Genomic DNA, 15,794 nt, shown 5'->3' on the forward strand with positions numbered 1-15,794 from the left:
TCAAAGTATGAGCCAAAATGGCATGAATGTAGCGTAGTGTTGGAGGGAGAGAAGTTGCCTTTGAGCGACTTGCGTCATAAGGAATCGTGCTTGCTATAAGATCACTCCAATAGCAAGATGGCGAATAGTGTATGTGACGATGAAGCTGTACAAAATTTTCAAAAGTCATGAACTCCTCCGTGTAGAGGCCAAAAGCAGCTCCAAATTCTGGTACACTCATATGCCTAACGAGTCCACCAAGTCTAAAAATGATAGTACCAAGCTCGTCATGTCTATTCATCATATGCTGTAGGTGGAAAGTAGTGCAGAACTCCAATGTCAGCTTTGAATAGGTTGGCTCGATAATTGAAAAGAACCGATCCCATGGCGAAGTAACAAGATGGAAGCAAACAAGGTGAGCTAGTTGGACCTACTCCACAGTGGCCTAGTCAATACATCGGCCCATTCCCAATGGTCGTACTCATAGAAGCTGGAACAGGTCATCCTGTGGGCTGCAGAAGAAGCGAAGTAGTGGGTGGCGACTTCGGTCGGGGCACTCGAGGAGGTTGCGCCAGGACCCTTTCATTTTTCGAAGCGGGGACAGCAATCTTCTTGCTGCGTGTGTTTGTCATTGTTTTCCTAAAAGTAACCGAAATCAAATAGCACCAGATATTTAATCACAAGATAAAAGATTTAGAATCGAAGGAAAAATAAAACTATAGTCCTAAACAAAACATATATCCTAATACTAATTAAAGTAAAGACTAGAAGAATAGAGACATAGCGGTAGCATTAACAAAGCATGACTACATCTCACTAAATAGATGGATGCAAAAATAGGGAATAATAAATAAAAAATAAAATTAATAAAAAAATAAACAAAAATGGAAGAGTGAAAACAAACATCGTAAAGAAGTAATAATAATTAATAATAACAGCAATGAAAATGAAAACCACTAAATATATAAAAATTTCCTAAAATTAAAAGAAAACTAATAATTAATAAATAACAAAGAAATAATGACATAAATACTGAAATAAAAGAAAGGTGAGGGTTAAAGGAGAAACCATGGGGTGGAAGGAGTGGTGGACGGTGCTGGTGAGGGCTGGTTCAGGGTGATGGTGGTGATGGGAGAGGCCAGGAGCATGGGCAGTGAGGCCGTGTGGTGCGCTGTGGGGGTGGGTTTGTGGGTGTGATGAGGGGTTGAAAAGGAAAAGAAAATGGAAAGAAGAGATGGGGGAGGGAAGAAAAGAAAAGAAAAAAAGAAGGGGAAGCTAGGGGTGGCCGGAGTAGGGGCTGAGGGGGTTGCAGCGGATAGGGTTGGGAAGTTTGGGGAAGAAGAAGAAAATAAAAATTAGGGTTTTAAAGGGGCACGGCCGTGTGAGACCCGTGTTGGGCCATATGGGTGTGTGGCTCGCGCCCAGCCCGTGTTTATCATGAAATTTTTTCACCAATCGTCACACGACCTTAGGACACGCCTGTGTGTCCAGGCCGTGTGGTGCACACGGTCGTATCGGATGGTCATGTGCCAGGTCCTTCGCTTCTCCCATGCTCGTGTGGTATACCACACGCCCTTGTGTCCAAACACACGACCATGTGTTTTGCCCGTGTGGCTCCCTGACTTATTTATAATTTGAAAAATTAGTTCCGGTTTTCTCATGGTCTAGGACAAGCCCGTGTGTTGCACGGCCATGTGGATCAAATTCATGGCCGTGTGGCTCGATACTTGTGGAATTTTTAGCCTTGTTTCCACACGGCCAAGGACACGCCTGTGTTTCCAGGCCGTGTGGGCCACTGTACCTGCACAAAAACCCTAAAAATAGCTAAACTAAACTAGTTAGTGGTGTTAGTGCTCGGGTTGCCTCCCGAGAAGTGCTTATTTAAAGTCTAAGCTCAACTTTCCTCTTATTCGTATGATTACGGTGGATTGAGGAGTTAAAACTCCTCACTTCTGCTATCAATTTTACCGAAATAAGGTCTGAGTCAAGTATTATTTACCTTAAAAGTTCTGAATTTAGTATGTGTTACCTCAAGTGTACCATGTGGGAAGATGTTCATTACCGTGAAGGGAGTCGCTCCGTCTGTATTGTGCTCTAAAGTATCAAATCAGGGGTCCTTTTTATCTAACAAAACTTTGTCCCCGACCTTAAATTGCGTTGTTTCATTCCTACGCTTCTTCAGGTGTTGCTTTAATTCATCATGTGCTTTTGGTTTCTCCTTGACATGTGTTCGTCATTCGTCTAGTTCATCAATCTGAAGCCTCTGTTCTTCGTGAGTTACTCTATTTTTGTTGCATGGATTTGACTGAAGCTCCATCACGTTCTTCCTAGAGGAGTCTTGTAAAGGAGGTGTAGTTGCAACATTATTCGAGTTAATAGAACTTAAACAATCGTCTCGATTACTAGATATTTTAGCAGAGTCACGAGCTTGAAGTTTAATCGTGTCATCACCTACACGAAGTATCAATTCACCTGTGCCAACATCAATGATAGTTCTAGCAGTTACTAAAAAGGGCCATCCTAAAATTAAAGGCACGTCACTATCCTCTTCCATGTCTAAAAAACAAAATCAATTGGGAATATAAATTTATCAATTTTAACAAGCACGTCTTCAATAATACCCCTAGGAAATCTGATTGTTTTATCTTCCAATTGAATGCTCATCCTAGTTTGTTTGGGCTTCCCAAGACCTAGTTGCTTAAACATTTTATAAGGCATGACATTAATACTTGCCCCTAAATTAGCCAAAGTATTGTTAATGTTTGAACTACCAATTAAACAAGGAATCGTAAAACTCCCTGGATCTTTCAACTTATTGGGTAGCTTATTCTATAGAATGGCTGAGCAAACTGCGTTCAGCTCCACATACAACACATCATCCAAATTTTGCTTATTTGCTAAAAGCTCTTTTAAAAATTTAACTGTGTTTGGCATCTGCGAAAGAGCTTCAATAAATGGTAAGTTAATATGTAATTTCTTTACTAATTTAAGGAATTTACCAAATTGTTCATCCGAGTGGTCTTTCCTTGTCGCACTAGGGTATGGCACATGAGGTTTATATTCTCTACTTACTGGTTTTTGGTCATTGTGGTCCATCTCATCCTTACTTTTACTTACCACAAATTCATGTCTCGATTCTGGTTTAGGTTTAACTAACCCTTCTTCATCTCGAACAGTAATTACATTAAGTTGCTCACTTAGGTTAGTTTCAGTATTTCTCGGCAATCTACCTTGTGGTCATTCGAAAATCATCTTTTCCAACTGGCCTATTTGATTCTCGTGCCCTTGAATTGATGCTTACTGATTTTTAAGAGTTGTCTCGGTGTTCTGGAAACGTGTTTCGGATACCATAATGAATTTTGTTAGCATCTCCTCAAGGTAAGACTTTTTTTTTATGGTGAGGTGGTTGTTGAGAACCTGGGAGATGTTGTGGCCTTTGATTTCCTTGACCACCCCACGAGAAATTGGGATGGTTCCTCCACCCTGCATTATAAGTGTTACTGTATGGGTTATTTTGAGGTCTAGAATTATTATTACCCATATATTGAACTTGTTCCTCCTTGATGCTAGGGTTGAAGGTTGAATAATCTATGTGTACTCCTCCTCCACTTGAATTGCACCTCATCACTGGATGTACCTGAGTAGAACCATACAAACTGTCAATTTTGTTATTTAAAAGTTCTACCTGGTTAGATAGCATAGTAACCGCGTCGAGGTTGAAAACACCAGCAGATTTCGTCGGCTTTATTCTCATGACTTGCCACTGATAGTTATTCAATGACATCTCTTCAATAAATTCGTAAGCCTCTTCAGGTGTTTTGTTATTTAAAGTTCCACCAGCGGCTGCGTCAATAAGTTGACTTGTTGAGGGGTTCACACCGTTGTAAAAAATTTGAACCTGGAGCTATAGAGGTAACCCATGGTAAGGGCACCTTCTTAATAAGTCCTTGTATCTCTCCCATGCATCATAAAGAGTTTCTAAATCCATCTGCACAAAAGAAGAGATATTATTCCTTAGTTTAGCCATTTTAGCCGGCAGAAAATATTTAAGTAAAAATTTTTCAGTCATTTGTTCCCAAGTAGTGGTTGACCCTCGTGGTAACTAATTTAACCACTGTTTAGCTTTGTTCCTCAATGAGAACAGGAACAATCGAAGGCAAATGGCATCGTCAGAAACGCCATTGATCTTAAAAGTGTCGTAGAATTCCAAAAATTTTGCTAAATGAGTGTTTGGATCCTCGTCCTGCAAACTATCAAACTGAACAAACTGTTGTATCATTTGAATCGTGTTAGGTTTCAGTTCAATATGATTTGCAGTAACAGCAGGTGTAACGATACTCAATTCAGTTCATGTTAAAACAGGTTTAGCATAATCATACATAGTACGAGGAGCAGGATTCTGATCTACTAGATTTGCCGCAACCACAGGAGGTAGCGGGCTATTCTGATTTTCAGCCATCTCCTCAGTTGTAGTATGCATATTGTCCTCTTGCCCTTCCTCTATGTATTGTAGGCTTCTTCTTATTTCTCTTTGGTTTCTGCGAGCTGTGCTCTCGATTTCACTATCAAAGAGTAGAGGTCCTGACGGGTTTCTTCTAGTCATAAACTATAAAAACCTACTAGAAGAAAATAAAATTTAGTAAATAAAAACAAAAATTAAATTGCAATAAAATAAAAATGGCTAAAGTAATAAAAATTAAGTGTTCCTAATATCTTAGTCCCCGGCAACGGCGTAAAAAAATTGATGATCGCTAAACTAACTAACAAAATTCAGCTTAAGGCAAGTACACCTATCTAACAGTAGTATAGTTATGGTGAGACCAGAATATCGTATCAACGAGGACTAAAAGTACTAGTAATTACTATCTTTCTATTTTCTAGCCTAAAAATTAAGAGAATGTTTTATCTAAACTAATTATCTAATTAACTAAGATCACGACAGGGATTAAAGTTGGAAAATACATTTTAGAAAACTGATGGAGAAGACAATACCCAAGAAAGAATCCATCTAGACTTCACTTATTACCATTAAGCTAGACGATCTTTTCACTTGACTTAATCCGTAGAAATCCCTGATTTATGTTAATATCCCTTTCGAGACTAAAAACAATTGCCTTTAGGTTGATTATTCGAAATCTCTTTCTAACTAAAAGCCTTATTGTCGCATTAACTTGATCTATGGATTCCCTTATTAGATTTGACTCTAATCCGGTAGATTTATGTCATCTTATCTCTAGGATTGCATGCAACTCCGCTTAATTATGAATGATCTACTCTTAAACAGGGACTTTTACTCCTCTAAATAAGCACATCATAAACCTAAGTTAAATATCCTGGAATATTAAAACAAGGGTTAAATTCACATTCAAGAATAAGAACAAGTATTTATCATATAACTCAAATAATAAGATCCGTCTTAGGTTTTATCTACCTTAGGTATTTAGAGAGTTTAGTTCATAATAATAATGGAAAAAATCTCAAAGTTTGGAAAACAACAAAACATAAAGAAACCTAAAGAACTTATAGGAAATTGAATAGAAATCTTTAGTCTTGATGTAAATCCTGCTCCCGAGCTGATTCAGATGCCTTTCCTTGAGTATTTTTCTGCCTCTTACTCCGTGTGTCCCCTCTAATCTTCTTCTAAGGTGTTTATATAGGCTTTAGAATGCTTCCAAACCCTCAAAAGTGGTCTTTTCCAGGTAGAACTAGACTTGGGCTCGACAGGGACACGGCCATGTGCCACACCCGTGTGCAACTGCTCAAGCTGTGTGTAATTCTGAGTTGGTTTCTAGTCGACACGGCCATGAGACACGGGTGTGTGGTCTGTCCGTGTGCCTCACACAGGTGTGTGGATGTGCCTAGGCTGTGTGAAACACTGATTTATGGCTATTTGGCCCCTTTTTGGCCCATTTCTCGCTCCTTTCTTTTTCTTATGCTAACCTAAGTATAAATCATAAAATTAAAGGATTAGGAGCATCGAATTTAATGAAACCAAGGAAAAGTCATCCATAAAAATGCCAAGCATGAGATAAAAAATGTATATATTACGGTTTATCAATGTTATAACATACTTTTAATACCATGACAATATGTATATTTAAATGTTTTATTACTATCATAAATTATGTGTCTATTTGTTACCATGAAAGTATGAAATGTATGATGGAAGAGTAAATGACATTATGAGTAAGTGTGACGACACTGTGTTAAGCATGAGTTGCGGTCTGAGTTCATTATATATGTGATACATGTAATGTGGGTCCGGGTGCTAACTTTGTGATTAGGCCCGTGAGTAACTCGTTGAACGAGCATTTCATGTTAATGCTATGTGGGTCCGGGTATTAACTTCGTGACAGGACCTTGAGTAGCTCGATGAGCGAGCATTACATGATAATGCTATGTGGGTCGGGGTGCTAACTTTGTGAACAAGCCCGTGAGTAGCTTAAATGCGAGTATTACATGATATGAGGCAGCTTTGGCTACGTTTCCATGTATCCGTTAGTATTTCGAGTGTTCAACAGGTAGTTTAAGGAATGGTTTAACGATAATCCCAATGGGGTATGCCAATGGTAAGAATGAATATGAGTTATGTTACGAATGAGTACAGTTATGTACAGAAACTCAATTGAATATGAAATCCATGAATGGTACATCCATGAGTATTGTGAAATGGTGTTGTGTTAATTTGGTGGAATATGATAGATGTTTATGTGAAAAATAAAATAAAATAAAATAAAATAAAGAACACACAGATTTTTAAGTGGAAACCCTTTTGGGAAAAACCATGGGTAGAGGAGAAGAAAATTCACTATGTCAAATTCGAATGATTACAAGAGGAATAGACTGTGCCTATTTATAGGCTTGCAAAGCCATATTCTAGTAAGACTGAAACACCTTATTCTAATCAATATCAAATAGATGGAATTTAATAAGGTTTAAAAAACCTTATTCTAAAAATAAAATAAAAGAAGTGTAATTCTATATGGATTCTCTTTTATTTTATTTTACCATTGTATCTTATTTAAATAAGGATTCGGGTTACTTAATTCTAACAATCTCCACCTTGACACGAATTCTCAATGAATAAGTTCTTCACCTCTTCCATAAAACCCCTTAAGGGTTTAACTTCAACAATGAACACCAACCAAGTTTAAGCAATGCTCAAACTTAGTTATAGGAAGTGACTTAGTCATCATATCTGCAGGATTTTCATGAGTACTAATTTTTCTCACAACAATATCACCACGAGCAATAATATCACGAACAAAATGATACCGAACATTAATGTGTGTTTGTTCTCTCATGAAACATTTGATCTTTTGTAAGAAAGATGGCACTCTGACTGTCACAAAATACTGTGCTGATTTGAAGGTCTTCATTGAGTTCACTAAAAAGTCCCTTCAACCAAATAGCTTCTTTACAAGCCTCAGTAATCGCCATGTACTCAGCTTCAGTGGTAGACAAAGCGACTGTAGTTTGCAAAGTGGCTTTCAAACTGATTGCACAACCTCTGATTGTAAAGACATAACTTGTGAGAGATCTTCTATCAAGGTCTCCAGCAAAATCAGCATCAACATACCCAATGACTCCATCTCTAGTTCTTCCAAACTTTAAGAAAACATCAGTAGTACCTCGTAAGTATCTTAAAATCCACTAAACTACTTTCCAATGTTCTTTACCAGGATTCGCCATATATCTGCTAACTGCACTAACTGCATATGATAAATCTGGACTTGAACAAACCATAGCATACATGAGAGATCCCACTGCACTAGAGTATGGAACATGTGACATGTACTCAATCTTATCATCTGATTGTGGAGACAAAGCCGATGAAAGTCTAAAATGGGCTGCTAAAGGAGTACTAATAGGCTTAGCACTCTGCATATTGAACCTGCAAAGAACTTTCTCAATGTACCCCTTCTGACTTAGGTACAATTTACTTGCTTTTCTATCTCTGAGACTCTCTATACCAAGTATCTTCTTTGCTGGTCCCAAATCTTTCATCTCAAATTCTTCACTTAGTTAGGCTTTGACCTTTCTTATCTCTCCTTTATCTTTTGCTACTATCAACATGTCATCAACATAGAGAAATAGATACACAAAAGAACCATTACTATTTTTGTTAAAGTAAACACAACTATCAAAACTACTTCTTTTGAAATTATGAGAAGTCATAAAGGAGCCAAACCTCTTGTACCACAGCATTGGTGATTGTCTCAAACCTTAAAGGGACTTTTTCAGGAAGCAAACATAGTCCTCTTTTTCTGAGACTGTAAAACCCTCTGGTTATTGCATGTAAATATCCTCTTCAAGTTTTCCATGCAAAAATGCAGTTTTTACATCTAACTGCTCAAGCTCTAAATCATACATGGCGACAATACCAAGCAAAGATCGAATCGAACTATGCTTCACAACTGGGGAGAACACATCTGTGAAGTCCACTCCTGGAATTTGACTTTAACCCTTTGCAACAAGCCTTGCTTTATATCTGGGTTCTTCAACTCCTAGAGTCCCTTCTTTCATTTTAAACACCCATTTACAACGAACAGTCTTCTTACCTTTAGGAAGTTTCACAAGATCCCATGTTTTGTTTTTGTGAAGTGATTCCATCTCCTCTTGCATAGCAAACATCCATTTTTCTGAGTCTTTATAGCTAACCGCCTCAGAATAATTAGATAGCTCTTGGTTTGCATCTATATCTTCAGCCACATTTAAAGCATAAGTAACTAAATCAGCTTCGACATACTTCTTTGGAGGTTTAATTTCTCTTCTAGTTCTGTTTTTGGCGATAGAGTATTGTGGTGAAGAAGCAACTCTATTCTCAATTTTTGTACTGGCTTGATGAGTTGACTATGTATTAATCTGATGTTCCACCTGCTTTTGATTTTCTTTATTTGAAGAGTCTTTAAGAGATAAGTTAGGTAGCATAGCAGTTTCATCAAAAACAACATCTCTGCTAATCACAACTTTTCTATTTTCAGGACACCATAACTTATACCCTTTTACACCAACTTTATAACCAAGAAAAACACATTTAATGGATCTTGGTTCCAATTTTCCATTATCAACATGAGCATACGCAGGACATCCAAAGATCTTTAAATCAGAATAATTAGCAGGATTACCAAACCATATCACTTGTGGAGTTTTTTTCTCAATGGCAACGGATGGAGATCGGTTGATCAAAAAACATGCAGTAGAGGCTGCTTCTGCCCAAAACGACTTCGATAAGTTGGCATTTGACAACATACATCAAACCTTCTCCATGATCGTTCTATTCATTCGTTCTGTAATGCCGTTTTGCTGTGGAGTATGACGAACTATCAAGTGTCTCATTATCCCTTCTAACTTGCACAATCTATTAAACTCATCAGAACAGAACTCTAAGCCATTGTCTGTGCGGAGGTATTTTATTTGTTTTCCCGTCTATTTCTCAATCATAATTTTCCAAGACTTAAATGCATAAAACACATCACTTTTCTGCTTCAGGAAGAACGCCCAAACTTTTCTGGAAAAATCATCAATAAATGTTAGCATATAATTAGCTCTACCTCTCGAAGGCACACTAGATGGCCCCCACAGATCAAAATGAATATAATCCAACATTCCCTTCGTGTTATGGATTCCTTTGGTGAATCAAACTCTCTTTTGCTTCCCAAAAACACAGTACTCACAGAAATTTAGTTTGCAAATACCTTGCCCATCAAGAAGTCCTCTTTTGCTCAATTCTGCCCTTCTATTCTCACTCATATGCCCTAGGCGCATATGCCAAAGTTTAGTAATATCATCATCTGACAAGGAAGAGGAAGTGACAACTGCATCACCAGTAATAGTAGAACCCTGCAAAACATATAACTTGGCAATCTGTCTCTGCCCTTTCATCACAACAAGGGAACCTTTGGAAATCTTTAAAACCCCACTTTTGGTTGTATATTTGTACCCTTTTGAATCAAGAGTACTCAACGAAATTAAATTTCTTTTCAATTTTGGAACATGTCGTATGTCACTAAGTGTTCTGACAACTCCATCAGACATCTTAACTTTAATTGTTCCAACACCTGCGATTTTACACGAAGCATTATTTCCCATCAAAACAACACCTTCAGACACTATTTTGTAAGTTGTAAACCAATATCAATTGGGACTCATGTGGAAGGTGCAACCTGAATCAAGTATCAACTCTTCACTTACTTTAAAATCATTGACAGAAGCGACTAGAAGTTCACCAACGTTGTAGTCTTCTACAACATCAGATTCACCAGAATTTTCTGGTTGTTTTCCCTTTTGATTCGCAACCTCCCTTTTAATCTTGTTCTGTAACTTATAGCACTCAAATTTAATGTGCCCTTTCTTCTTGAAGAAGTTACAAGTTTTACCTCTGTTTGAAGACTTTGATCTACCCTTAGATTTACAGCTAGGATTTCGTTCCTATATCCTTCCATGATTATCATCAGCATTTTGATCTTGTCTCCCACGAACAATGAGACCCTCCCTCTAAGAGTCGGGTTTAACCACAAGATGTTTCATCTTATCATACGAGGTCAAAGAATCATAAACCTTATCAACTGTGAGAGACTCGCTGCTATATAGAATTGTATCTCTAAAGGTTGAATAAGACGGGGGCAATGAACAAAGTAGAATCAACCCTAGATCTTCCTTATCATACTGAACCTCCATGGCCTCCAAGTTTGAGAGAATTTCTTTAAACACTGTTAAGTGTTCGTGTACAGACTCACCTTCCTCCAAACGATGAGCATAAAGACGCTGCTTCATATGCAACTTGCTTGTTAGAGTTTTCGACATACATATTTGTTCTAGCCTCTTCCATAATGCAGCGGCAGTCTTCTCTTTCATCACATCCTGCAGAATTTCATTGGACAAATATAGATGTAATTGTGTTAACGCCTTTCGATCCTTACGTTTCTTCTTTTCATTTGTTAATGTCGAAGGCATCTTATCTATCCCTAGTAGGGCATCCTCTAGATCAATCTATGCAGGAATTGCTTGCATCTTAATCTGCCACAACACAAATCTGGTGTTGCGATCCAACAGCAGAATTTCATACTTCAAATACGCCATTACCGTGATCGAGATGAACAACCCGAAAGCTCAGATACCAATTTGTTAAAAATAAAATAAAATAAAATAAAATAACACAGATTTTTACGTGGAAACCCTTTCGGGAAAAAACCACGGGCAGAGGAGAAGAAAATTCACTATGTCAAATTCGAATGATTACAAAAGGAATAGACTATGTTTATTTATAGGCTTGTAAAGCTATATTCTAGTAAGACTGAAACACCTTATTCTAATCAATATCAAATAGATGGAATTTAATAAAGTTTAAAAAACCTTATTTTAAAAATAAAACAAAAGAAGTGTAATTCTATATGGCTTCTCTTTTATTTTATTTTACCATTGTATTTTATTTAAATAAGGATTCGGATCACTTGATTCTAACAGTTTATAAATGCATAGAGTTCTAATTTAAAAGAAACAAAGGTGTGATGAACTTAGTTACCATTATTCTTGCACTAAACAGTTTTGGACAGCAGAAGCAATTCGACTTTGAAAATCCACCAAAAACTGTGAGAATCGAATTAGAGGTTGAATAAAATATGAAATTATACTATTGAGGCTAGTTTCACATAGAAGAAATTATGAGATATTTAAATTTTTTGTGAGACAAGGTCAGAATGATTCTAGGCTCCCCTGTTCTGAATTTGGAAAATAATTAAAAATTGTATAAAAATAAATATGGGTTATAATTTATATTATTAAATCCTTGATGAATCTATTTTTAATAGAAACAAATGAGAACATCATCCGAATCCCGTACTAAGGGCTAATTAATTTTTAGTGAAGAAAGGTCGAAACTGTCAAACAGCAGAACAAGGGTAACTTTGAAGAATAAACTGTACTTATTGGCTAATCAATAAATTCTAAAAATTTTATGATAGGAATATATATGAGTCTAGTTTCAAAGGCATTTAGCTAATCCTAATTTGGAGTTCTTTATCTCAAGTTATTAATAATTTAGTAACTGTGACTTGAGTAGATAGCTTGACTGGAATATGAGCAAATAATAGAATTATGTGCAATTATGATCGTGCTACCTTGAAAACATGTTGTTAGAATTTGGCAAAAGAATGTTAATAAGTTGCTATTATTTTCATATGGACTTACTAAGCTTTATAGCTTACTCCCCTTCCTTTCTCATCTCTTATAGGGTGTGTAAGCTAGCTCGGCTTGGAGATCGTCGGAGATTCTATTACACTATCAAGCTACCAGTTAGGGTATAAGTATTCAAGCACTTGAGTTTATGGCATGTATAGGGCTTTGTCTTTTGTAATTATGTCATTATTAATGTGGCCTAATGTGATGACCTATAATGATTTATCGTTCAATTTGTGCATGACCATGAGATGTGGCTTACGTTGATTATTGTGTTGTAAATCTCATTATACATGCTTGCATGTGCCAATGACTTTATGATGTGGTGGTGGGTGTTTGCTAGAGATGGATGGTGTTATATTGCATGGATGCTTGATTATGGAAATGTGTCATTTTAGCTTGGTGATAATTAAGACTTAAATGTGTAAGATGGAAGCAATTTTAATGATGCATATTACATGTGATTGGGTAGGTTTAGACTTGATAAGAATGGTGAATTATGTATGTATATGTTATTGTGGAAATGTCATGCTTGAGCTATAATTGTGGATGTTTAATTGTCTAAATGTGCCATGTTAATGGCCAATAAAAGTAATCATGTGTGTTTGAAATTGAAGGTGACAAATGACTTGGAAAATAGCCTCAAAGTTGTCTACACAGGTAGACACACGGGCATGTGCCTCAGCCATGTGTGATAAACGGCCTAAGGACACGGGCGTGTGCCTTGGCCGTGTGACCCTATTTTATTGCTGACGTTATAAATAGAGAGTTACACGGCTAAGGACACGAGCATGTCCCAAGCCACACGGTCGTGTGTGACTACATGGCCTACCCACACAGGTGTGTGACCCTGTTTCGTGATAAAAATTTCTAAGTTTCCCAAAAGTTTTTAAAGTTCCTAGTTTAGTGCCGAATCACCCCTGATGTATTTTTTGGGCCTCTTAGGCCCGTAGAAGGGACAATGTACATGTGTTTGATTGATTTTAATTCGAATGAAATTTTAAGTCCGGTAATGCCTCGTATATTATCCTGGCCTCAGACACGGGTAAGGGGTGTTACATCAGATATCACGGTAAACGCCCGTTTTACAAAAGAAATTAAAACTCTAATGTTCCTACCCTGGCTACTTTTCTCAATGAATTTCCAACATGAGCTCCAAATCAGAAAAGAAACCATGAAAAACGAAAGTTTCAAGCCAAAACATACAAAAATCAGAAAAATAGTCTAACCATTGAGAGTCTAAAAGCAAAAACACCAAATCGCATCAACAAATTTCAGGATCTTGAAGTGATAATCGCAAAATACACAAACATTACACTTAATCTCGATGTAAATATCGTTCCTCTCTAAAAATCTATTTACAGTTGCACAAAATTTTATCTCATCCTCCATTTTGGGGTTCAATTTTTTTATATGTAATAAGTAAACATAAAATGGTGTCACGTCATTATCGTATATCATATAATATGGTTAATGAGTCCTCAATAGATTCGGACGTTCGAGAAGAAAAACATTGTACAAGTTTGTCAAAGAAGCTTGGGGGATTAGAAAAGCACTAGGTTTGGCTGTGGACTGGAAAGGCCAAGTAATTATTAGTGACCTATTCAATTTAGAAATTAGAGGTCAATCTTGATTGTGTTGGAAACATTCATTTAGAAAATGATTTTTTAAACAACAGAAAAATTAAAAATTTCTAAAACCAACCAATTTTCATAATTATAGGGACAAACCCTTTCACCAAAATCATACTTGTGTTATGGATTAGGCGGTCTAAGTTGTTTCTCAACATTCTACCAACACAATCTTTTCAACTATTTGCAAACCTCGGCTAGTTTGTAACACCCTTCACCCGTATCCGTCTCTGGAACAGGGTTACAAAATATTACCGATCATTACAGAAAATTTACAGATCAAACATATAATTTACTATTCATTTTCAGAGATTACTTATAACGTCCCTTAATTGAACCCTCGAGGCCCAATATGAACATTAGAAACAAGTCGGGACTAAATCGAAACCTCATAACATTTTTCACTAAATTTTCAAAATTTCACTTATGAACAATACCACATACGCCCGTGTGGCCAGGCCGAGTGATTACACACGCCCATGTGGTCAGGCAGTGTGATTACACACGCCCTTGTGACTTGGGACACGCCTGTGTAACTCTCTGTTTATGGCGTCATCAACGAATTAGAGGCACACAGCTAAGGCACACACCCGTGTGCTCAGGCCATGAGGTAAATTAATTTCTCAAAAATAGCTACAAACTTCACACGGCCAGGGCACATGCCCATGTCCCTAGACTGTCTCAGCCTGGTGGCCAACATTGAGCACTTTGTTTCATTTAATTAAGGTGTAGGGGACACACAGCCGGATCACATGCCCATGTACCCAGGCAGTGCGTCACACACAGCCTAGACACACTCCCGTGTGGACGAAATAAGGTCATTTCATAGCCCTATTTCTCACCCAACTTTAACCATTTTCCTGCATGACAACTTACATGTATATGCCAACCAAACCAACCAATTTCCATCATCCAATTTGATATATTACTAACCTTAATCATGCTCACAAATTTACCTTTTCTTTACTTCACAAAATATGTCTCATGAAAAGTGTTGTTTAACTTGTTAAACATATAAAATTATCATATAACACCATACCATACCATGTCATCTCAAGATACACATTACTAACCATTCCAACGGCTAGTTTACAAATCAACATATTACTTCATCATTTGGCCACATTAGCCTATACATGTCTTTATATCAAAACAAGTTTATCATTTATACCAAGATTATGGAGTTGATAGTGTGATGATTGCTTCGACCCGAGTCCAACTTTCACGAGCTTCGAGCACTATAAAATAGGAAAATAAACCTAGTAAGCATTATATGTTTAGTAAGTTCATATAACTAAAACTACACTTACCAATCATTCTTAACAATTAAATCACATATAAACCAATTATCCATCAATTTAGCAAACTAGAAAATATTGCCTATTCACAATCATTCAACCAAATTGGTTTGTACAAAAACACTAATATGCATAAATGAGCTCATCATGTCATTTCTTCTTATTTCACTTATTATACCATTTCCGTTGAATCTTTGAATTTCTGATAGACTTTTCCTTTTCTAGTTGCACACCCGAGGTGCACATTCCCTTTTCAAATGGTACACACAAAGTGTACATTTCCTTTTCAAGTGTGCACACAAAAGGTACATTTCCTTTTCAAGTGCACACACAAAGTGTACAAATCCTTTTCAAGTGTACATACAAAGTGAATGTTTCCTTTTCAAGTGTACACACAAAGTGTACAAATCCTTTTCAAGTGTACACACAAAGTCTACAAATCCTTTTCAAGTGTACACACAAAGTGTACGTTTCCTTTTCAAGTGTCACCCTTTCAGGTGAAATTCCTTTTCATAATAGGATCAAAAGATTACCCCTTTCAGAATAACCTTTACGGCAATGTATGCAGGACCCCATTTACAACGGTAATCACCTGTACAATCGGAAATCAATATTCGAATAGATTTTTGTACCTTTTCATCAATTACATATATCATGTGTCAATATTTTCATGCTACATATACATGTCATTTACATATCATAATTCTCA

General features: G+C 36.9%; 1 non-coding gene across 1 annotated transcript; it reads left to right on the forward strand.

Annotated features, from left to right (window-relative positions):
- The first annotated feature begins 3,893 nt into the window (after positions 1 to 3,893).
- LOC121228437 (small nucleolar RNA R71) lies at positions 3,894 to 4,000 on the forward strand. Its single transcript, XR_005926013.1, has one exon. It is a non-coding gene; the product is annotated as a small nucleolar RNA R71 (small nucleolar RNA).
- Positions 4,001 to 15,794: the final 11,794 nt, after the last annotated feature.

Source organism: Gossypium hirsutum, chromosome A04 (genome assembly GCF_007990345.1).
Source record: "Gossypium hirsutum isolate 1008001.06 chromosome A04, Gossypium_hirsutum_v2.1, whole genome shotgun sequence".
Taxonomy (NCBI): Eukaryota; Viridiplantae; Streptophyta; class Magnoliopsida; order Malvales; family Malvaceae; genus Gossypium; species Gossypium hirsutum.